Source organism: Arachis stenosperma, chromosome 3 (genome assembly GCF_014773155.1).
Source record: "Arachis stenosperma cultivar V10309 chromosome 3, arast.V10309.gnm1.PFL2, whole genome shotgun sequence".
NCBI classification, from domain to species: Eukaryota; Viridiplantae; Streptophyta; class Magnoliopsida; order Fabales; family Fabaceae; genus Arachis; species Arachis stenosperma.
In genome coordinates, this window is record NC_080379.1 from 99,808,006 (window position 1) to 99,815,912 (window position 7,907).

A 7,907-nucleotide genomic window follows, 5' to 3' on the forward strand; every position below is an offset into this window, starting at 1 on the left:
GAGGAACCATGGGAATCTGAGGCTCAAAATGAGACCATAGAGATTCCATTGGACTTACTTCTGCCTTTCATGAGCTCTGATGAGTATTCTTCCTCTGAAGAGGATGAGTATGTCACTGAAGAACAAGTTGCTAAATATCTTGGAGCAATCATGAAGCTAAATAACAAGTTATTTGGAAATGAGACTTGGGAAGATGAACCTCCCTTGCTCATCAAAGAACTGGATGACTTGTCTAGGCAGAAATTACCCCAAAAGAGACAAGATCCTGGGAAGTTTTCAACACCTTGTACCATGGGCACCATGACCTTCAAGAAGGCCCTGTGTGACTTAGGGTCAAGTGTGAACCTCATGCCTCTCTCTGTAATGGAGAAGCTAGGGATCTTTGAGGTACAAGCTGCAAGAATCTCATTGGAGATGGCAGACAACTCAAGAAAACAAGCTCATGGACTTGTAGAGAATGTTTTGGTAAAAGTTGAAGACCATTACATCCCTACTGATTTCATAGTCCTAGAGACTGGAAAGTGCATGGATGAATCCATCATCCTTGGCAGACCCTTCCTAGCCACAGCAAAGGCTGTGATTGATGTTGATAGAGGTGAACTAATCATTCAAGTGAATGAAGAATCCTTTGTGTTTAAGGCTCAAGGATATCCCTCTGTCACCATGGAGATGAAGCTTGAAGAGCTTCCCTCAAATCAGAGACAAATAGAGCCCCCAAAGTCAAACTCTAAGTTTGGTATTGGGAGGCCACAACCAAACTCTAAGTTTGGTGTTGAACCCCCACATTCAAACTCTAAGTTTGGTGTTGGGAGGTTCCCACGTTGCTCTGAGTATCTGTGAGGCTCAATGAGAGCCATCTGTCAAGCTACTGACATTAAAGAAGCGCTTGTTGGGAGGCAACCCAATGATTATATTTTATATATTTTCTTTTGTTATTTTATGTTTTTTTTGTAGGTTGATGATCATAAGAAGTTACAAAATCAATAAAAAAAGCAAAAATAAAATGAAAAACAGGAAGAAAAACAGTACACCTTGGAGGAAGATGTTGCTGGCGTTCAAACGCCAGTAAGCCTAGCAGTTGGGCGTTTAACGCCCAGTCTGGCACCATTCTGGGCGTTTAACGCCAGAAAGGGGCACCAGACTGGCGTTAAACGCCAGAAAAGGGCAAGAACCTGGCGGTAAACGCCAGGAATGGGCATCAGCCCGGCGTTTAACGCCAGAAATAGCTCAAAACGTGATTTTGAGCAACTTTTGGTGCAGGGATGACTTTTCCTTGACACCACAGGATCTGTGGACCCCACAGGACCCCCACCTACCCCACCACCACCCTCTCTCTTCTTCCCCATTCACCAATCACCTCAATACCTCTTCCCCAAAAACCCCTCACCTATCAAATCCCATCTTTCTCTTCACCACTCACATCCATCCTTCATAAATCCCCACCAACCTCACCCTTCAAATTCAAACCACTTTCCCTCCCAAACCCACCCATACATGGCCGAACTCCATCTCCCCTCTCTCCTATAAATACCCTTCTTCACTTCTTCATTTTCACACAACCTAAACACCACTTCTCCCCCTTCTTTGGCCGAATACACTAAGCCATTCCCTTTTCCCTCATTTCTTCTTCTTCTACTCTCTTCTTTCTTCTTTTGCTCGAGGACGAGCAAACCTTTTAAGTTTGGTGTGGTAAAAGCATTGCTTTTTCGTTTTCCATAACCATTTATGGCATCCATGGCCGGAGAAACCTCTAGAAAGAGGAAAGGGAAGGCAAAAGCTTCCACCTCCGAGTCATGGGAGATGGATAGATTCATCTCAAGGGTGCATCAAGACCACTTCTATGAAGTTGTGGCCTTAAAGAAGGTGATCCCCGAGGTCCCCTTTTCACTCAAAAAGGGTGAATATCCGGAGATCCACCATGAGATCCGAAGAAGAGGTTGGGAAGTACTTACCAACCCCATTCAACAAGTCGGAATCTTGATGGTTCAAGAGTTCTATGCCAATGCATGGATCACAAAGAACCATGATCAAAGTATGAACCCGGATCCAAAGAATTATCTTACTATGTTCGGGGGAAATACTTGGATTTTAGTCCGGAAAGTGTAAGGTTGGCGTTCAACTTGCCTATGATGCAAGGAGATGAACATCCTTACACAAGAAGGGTCAACTTTGATCAAAGGTTGGACCAAGTCCTCACAGTTATATGTGAAGAGGGCGCACAATGGAAGAGAGATTCAAGAGGCAAGCCGTTCAATTGAGAAGGCATGACCTCAAGCCCATGGCTAGAGGATGGTTAGAGTTCATTCAACGCTCAATCATTCCCACTAGCAACCGGTCCGATGTTACTCTAGACCGAGCCATCATGATTCATAGCATCATGATTGGAGAAGAAGTGGAAGTTCATGAGGTTATAGCCCAAGAACTCTATAAAGTGGCGGACAAGCCTTCCACCTTGGCAAGGCTAGCCTTTCCTCATCTCATTTGTCACCTCTGTTATTCAGTTGGAGTTGACATAGAAGGAGATACCCCCATTGATGAGGACAAGCCCATCACCAAGAAAAAGATGGAGTACACAAGAGACCCCTCTCATCAAGAGATCCCTGAGATGCCTCAAGGGATGCACTTTCCTCCACAAGACTATTGGGCAAGTAAACACCTCCCTAGGAGAACTAAGTTCCAACATGGGACAACTAAGGGTGGAGCACCAAGAACACTCCATTCTCCTCCATGAAATTAGAGAAGATCAAAGAATCATGAGAGAGGAGCAACAAAGACAAGGAAGAGGCATTGAGGAGCTCAAGCACTCCATAGGATCTTCAAGAGGAAGAAAGAGCCGCCATCACTAAGGTGGACCCGTTCTTTAATTTCCTTGTTCTTTATTCTTCTGTTTTTCGAATTTTAGTGCTTATGTTTGTCTATGTTTGTGTCTTATGATCATTAGTGTCTTAGTGTCTATGCCTTAAAGCTATGAATATGAATCCATCACCTTTCTTAAATGAAAACTGTTTTTATCACAAAAGAACAAGAAGTACAGGATTTCAAATTCATCTTTAAAACTAGCTTAATTAGTTTGATGTGGTGACAATACTTGTTGTTTTCTGAATGTATGCTTAAACAGTGCCTATGTCTTTTGAATTTGTGGTTCATGAATGTTAAAATTGTTGGCTCTTGAAAGAATGATGAAAAAGGAGACATGTTACTGAGGATCTGAAAAATCATAAAAATGATTCTTGAAGCAAGAAAAAGCAGTGAATACAAAAAAAAAAGAGAAAAAGAAGGAGAAAAACGAAAAAAAAGGAAAAAAGAAAGAAAAAGAAAGAAATAAAGTTATGATCCAAGGCAATAAGAGTGTGCTTAAGAACCCTGGACACCTCTAATTGGGGACTCTAGCAAAGCTGAGTCACAATCTGAAAAGGTTCACCCAATTATGTGTCTGTGGCATGTATGTATCCGGTGGTAATACTGGAAGACAGAGTGCTTTGGGCCACGGCCAAGACTCATAAAGTAGCTGTGTTCAAGAATCATCATACTTAACTAAGAGAATCAATAACACTATCTGGATTCTGAGTTCCTAAAGAAGCCAATCATTCTGAACCTCAGAGGATAAAGTGAGATGCCAAAACTGTTCGGAGGCAAAAAGCTACTAGTCCCGCTCATCTAATTTGGAGCTAAGTTTCATTGATAATTTGGAGTCTATAGTATATTCTCTTCTTTTTATCTTATTTGATTTTCAGTTGCTTGAGGACAAACAACAATTTAAGTTTGGTGTTGTGATGAGCGGATAATTTGTACGCTTTTTGGCATTGTTTTTAGTATGTTTTTGGTAGTTTTAGTTGAGTTCTTAGTATATTTTTATTAGTTTTTAGTTAAAATTCACTTTTCTGGACTTTACTATGAGTTTGTGTGTTTTTCTGTGATTTCAGGTATTTTCTGGCTGAAATTGAGGGACCTGAGCAAAAATCTGATCCAGAGACTCAAAAGGACTGCAGATGCTGTTGGATTCTGACCTCCCTGCACTCGAAGTCGATTTTCTGGAGCTACAGAGACCCGATTGGCGCGCTCTCAACGGCGTTGGAAAGTAGACATCCTGGGCTTTCCAGCAATATATGATAGTCCATACTTTGCCCAAGATTTGATGGCCCAAACCGGCGTTCAAAGTCACCTCAAGAAATTCCAGCGTTAAACGCCGGAACTGGCACCTAAATGGGAGTTAAACGCCCAAACTGGCATAAAAGCTGGCGTTTAACTCCAAGGAGAGTCTCTACACGAAAATGCTTCATTGCTCAGCCCAAGCACACACCAAGTGGGCCCGGAAGTGGATTTTTATGTCATTTACTCATCTTTGTACACCTTAGGCTACTAGTTATCTATAAGTAGGACCTTTTACTATTGTATCTGCAGACTTTGGTAGCTATCTTCGATTTATGCTATCTTAGATCATTGGGAGGCTGGCCATTCGGCCATGCCTAGACCTTATGCTTATGTATTTTCAACGGTGGAGTTTCTACACACCATAGATTAAGGTGTGGAGCTCTGCTGTACCTCGAGTATTAATGCAATTACTATTGTTCTTCTATTCAATTCCGCTTGTTCTTTGTCCAAGATATCACTTGTTCTTCAACTTGATGAATGTGATGATCCGTGACACTCATCATCATTCTCACTCATGAACAAGGTGACTGACAACCACTCTTGTTCTACAAGCATATGAGGCTTAGTGAATATCTCTTGGATTCCTGATTGCACGATGCATGGTTGATCGCCTGACAACCGAGTGCTCGCCTGACAAACGAGCCAACCATTCCGTGAGATCAGAGTCTTCGTGGTATAGGCGAGAACTGATGGCGGCATTCAAGAGAATCCGGAAGGTCTAACCTTGTCTGTGGTATTCTGAGTAGGATTCAATGATTGAATGACTGTGACGTGCTTCAAACTCCTGAGGGCGGGGCGTTAGTGACAGACGCAAAAGAATCACTGGATTCTATTTCGGCCTGATTGAGAACCGACAGATGGATAGCCGTGCCGTGACAGGGTGCGTTGAACATTTCCAATGAGAGGATGGGAGGTAGCCACTGACAACGGTGAAACCCTTGCATAAGCTTGCCATGGAAAGGAGTAAGAAGGATTGGATGAAGACAGTAGGAAAGCAGAGAGACGGAAGGGAAGGCATCTTCATACGCTTATCTGAAGTTCCTACCAATGAATTACATAAGTATCTCTATCCTTATCTTTATGTTATTTTCGTTTATCACCATATCCATTTGAGTCTGCCTGACTGAGATTTACAAGGTGACCATAGCTTGCTTCATACCAACAATCTCCGTGGGATCGACCCTTACTCACGTAAGCTATTACTTGGACGACCCAGTGCACTTGCTGGTTAGTTGTGTGAAGTTGTAGTGATCACAATTTCGCGCACCAACAGATCCTGTGGTGTCAAGGAAAAGTCATCCCTGCACCTAATGTTGCTCAAAATCACGTTTTGAGCTATTTCTGGCGTTAAACGCCGGGCTGGTGCCCATTCCTGGCGTTTAACGCCAGGTTCTTGCCCTTTCCTGGCGTTTAACGCCAGTCTGGTGCCCCTTTCTGGCGTTAAACGCCCAGAATGGTGCCAGACTGGGCGTTAAACGCCCAACTGCTAGGCGTACTGGCGTTTGAACGCCAGCAACATCTTCCTCCAGGGTGTGCTGTTTTTCTTCCTATTTTTCATTTTGTTTTTTGCTTTTTTCATTGATTTTGTGACTTCTTATGATCATCAACCTACAAAAAAAACATAAAATACAAAAGAAAATATATAAAATATAATCATTGGGTTGCCTCCCAACAAGCGCTTCTTTAATGTCATTAGCTTGACAGAGGACTCTCATGGAGCCTCACAGATACTCAGAGCCATGTTGGAACCTCCCAACACCAAACTTAGAGTTTGACTGTGGGGGTTCAACACCAAACTTAGAGTTTGGTTGTGGCCTCCCAACACCAAACTTAGAGTTTGACTGTGGGGGCTCTGTTTGTCTCTGATTTGAGAGAAGCTCTTCATGCTCCTTCTCCATGATGATAGAGGCATATCCTTGAGCCTTAAACACAAAGGATTCTTCATTCACTTGAATGATTAACTCACCTCTATCAACATCAATCACAGCCTTTGCTGTGGCTAGGAAGGGTCTGCCAAGGATGATGGATTCATCCATGCACTTCCCAGTCTCTAGGACTATGAAATCAGTAGGGATGTAATGGTCTTCAACTTTTACCAAAACATTCTCTACAAGTCCATGAGCTTGTTTTCTTGAGTTGTCTGCCATCTCCAATGAGATTCTTGCAGCTTGTACCTCAAAGATCCCTAGCTTCTCCATTACAGAGAGAGGCATGAGGTTCACACTTGACCCTAAGTCACACAGGGCCTTCTTGAAGGTCATGGTGCCTATGGTACAAGGTATGGAAAACTTCCCAGGATCTTGTCTCTTTTGAGGTAATTTCTGCCTAGACAAGTCATCCAGTTCTTTGGTGAGCAAGGGAGATTCATCTTCCCAAGTCTCATTTCCAAATAACTTGTCATTTAGCTTCATGATTGCTCCAAGATATTTAGCAACTTGTTTTTCAGTGACATACTCATCCTCTTCAGAGGAAGAACACTCATCAGAGCTCATGAAAGGCAGAAGTAAGTCCAATGGAATCTCTATGGTCTCATTTTGAGCCTCAAATTCCCATGGTTCCTCATTGGGGAACTCAGAGGAGGTTGGTGCACGCCCACTGAGGTTTTCCTCAGTGGCGTCCACCTCCTCTCTTTCCTCTCCATATTCGGCCATGGTTATGGCTTTGCACTCTCCTTTTGGATTTTCTTCTGTATTACTTGGGAGAGTGCTAGGAGGGAGTTCAGTAACTTTCTTGCTCAGCTGTCCCACTTGTGCCTCCAAATTCCTAATGGAGGATCTTGTTTCAGTCATGAAACTTTGAGTGGTTTTGATTAGATCAGAGACCATGGTTGCTAAGTCAGAGGGGTTCTGCTTAGAATTCTCTGTCTGTTGCTGAGAAGATGATGGAAAAGGCTTGCCATTGCTAAACCTATTTCTTCCACCATTATTGTTATTGAAGCCTTGTTGAGGTCTCTCTTGATTCTTCCATGAGAAATTTGGGTGATTTCTCCATGAAGAATTATAGGTGTTTCCATAGGGTTCTCCTAGGTAATTCACCTCTTCCATTGAAGGGTTCTCAGGATCATAGGCTTCTTCTTCAGATGAAGCATCCTTAGTACTGCTTGGTGCATTTTGCATTCCAGACAGACTTTGAGAGATCAAATTGACTTGTTGAGTCAATATCTTGTTCTGAGCCAGAATGGCATTCAGAGTATCAATCTCAAGAACTCCTTTCTTCTGACTAGTCCCATTGTTCACAGGATTCCTTTCAGAAGTGTACATGAATTGGTTATTTGCAACCATTTCAATCAGCTCTTGAGCTTCTGTAGGCGTCTTCTTCAAATGAAGAGATCCTCCAGCAGAGCTATCCAAAGACATCTTGGATAGTTCAGAGAGACCATCATAGAAGATACCTATGATGCTCCATTCAGAAAGCATGTCTGAGGGACATCTTCTGATTAATTGTTTGTATCTTTCCCAAGCTTCATAGAGGGATTCTCCATCCTTCTGTCTGAAGGTTTGGACTTCCACTCTAAGCTTACTCCATTTTTGAGGTGGAAAGAACTTTGCCAAGAAGGCATTGACTAGCTTTTCCCAAGAGTCCAGGCTATCTTTAGGTTGAGAGTCCAACCATATTCTAGCTCTGTCTCTTACAGCAAAAGGGAATAGCATCAGTCTGTAGACCTCAGGGTCAACCCCATTAGTCTTGACTGTGTCACAGATTTGCAAGAACTCAGCTAAAAACTGATGAGGATCTTCCATTGGAAGTCCATGGAA

At 42.8% G+C, this 7,907-nt stretch overlaps 1 non-coding gene across 1 annotated transcript; it reads left to right on the forward strand.

Moving 5' to 3' along the window:
• Positions 1–7,562: 7,562 nt before the first annotated feature.
• LOC130972004 (small nucleolar RNA R71) lies at positions 7,563–7,670 on the forward strand. Its single transcript, XR_009083208.1, has one exon. It is a non-coding gene; the product is annotated as a small nucleolar RNA R71 (small nucleolar RNA).
• Positions 7,671–7,907: the final 237 nt, after the last annotated feature.